The sequence below is a fragment of the Juglans microcarpa x Juglans regia genome, chromosome 5D (assembly GCF_004785595.1).
Source record: "Juglans microcarpa x Juglans regia isolate MS1-56 chromosome 5D, Jm3101_v1.0, whole genome shotgun sequence".
In the NCBI taxonomy this organism is placed as follows: domain Eukaryota; kingdom Viridiplantae; phylum Streptophyta; class Magnoliopsida; order Fagales; family Juglandaceae; genus Juglans; species Juglans microcarpa x Juglans regia.
The window spans coordinates 23,397,423-23,398,695 of NC_054602.1; the positions used below are offsets into that span (position 1 = coordinate 23,397,423).

Below are 1,273 nucleotides of genomic sequence, written 5' to 3' on the forward strand. Positions count from 1 at the left end.
GGATTTTTCAGGTGAAGTCAAACGCTCTAGATCTACTCTCATTACTTTTAAAATCTTAATTTTAATGTTATTTTCTTTAGTTTAATTTAGATAAACCATTTCTCCAATTTTGATTTTTCAAATTGTAATTAATTTAGTCAATCTCAATACTCAATAGCATAATTATTCACTGTGAGTTCGATAACTGTTTTCTTTAAAACACTTTACTACTTGTTACGATTCTTTGCACTTGCAAATTATGTTTCTAAGCGAACAAATTTTTGGCACCATTGCTGGGGAATAGTTATTTATTATTGATATTGATACCAGCTAGATTTTTACTAATTTCGATTTTATTTTATTAAAAAGAAAAAAAAATATTTAATTTGATCTTTTCAGGAATCAGAAGTGCATGCGCCGATCTAGATTGTTAGAGCATATGCTTTTTGATCCCGAGATTGAAAGGACCTTACGTTGAATCAATAAAGAGAAAAAGAAAAAAGTCGCCGCCTGTGAAGTTAATATGGCTGACCAAGAGCACAAGACGCTAAGAGACTATGCGATGCCCTCGATCAATGGGGCAATGTCTAGTATAAGGCGACCAACTATACAAGTCAATAACTTCAAGATCAAGCTGGCCATCATTCAAATGATCCAACAAACCATCTAGATTGGGGGCTGTCACAAGAGGATCCTAATGTTCATATTGTAAATTTCCTGAAAATTTGTGATACTTTTAAATACAATGGAGTGACACATTATGCAATCCAATTTAGACTTTTCCCCTTTTCACTTAGGGAAAAAGCAAAAGGTTGGTTGAATTCTTTACCGCCTGGAATCATCACCAGTTGGAAGGAGTTGGCACAAACATTTTTAGTGAAGTATTTCCCTCTAGCCAAGATAGTAAAATTAAGGAATGATATTACTCCCTTCACCCAATTGGAGGGTGAATCATTGTATGAGGCGTGGGAGAGATACAAAGACTTATTGCGCAAGTGTCCACATCACGACCTTCCCGCCTGGCTTCAAATACAGGTATTCTACAATGGCTTGGGACCCACAAATCGATCTATGGTTGATGTGGCCGCTGAAGGAGCATTAATGAATAAGAGCCATGAAGCCGCCTATGGACTTCTGGAAGAATTGGCATCAATGGTGTGCAAAGAGAGCAATGCCAATGAAAGCGGCAGGAGCCTTTGAACTTGATTCTATTATCACACTGGCGGCGCAGATGGAAAATCTTTCACAACAACTAGGTAAGATGAACGTTAATACTATTCAAACTAATGTGGTT

The 1,273-nt window shown here is 36.6% G+C and overlaps 1 non-coding gene across 1 annotated transcript; it reads right to left on the reverse strand.

Annotated features, from left to right (window-relative positions):
- Window positions 1-885: 885 nt before the first annotated feature.
- LOC121266653 lies at window positions 886-992 on the reverse strand. Its single transcript, XR_005940874.1, has one exon. It is a non-coding gene; the product is annotated as a small nucleolar RNA R71 (small nucleolar RNA).
- Window positions 993-1,273: the final 281 nt, after the last annotated feature.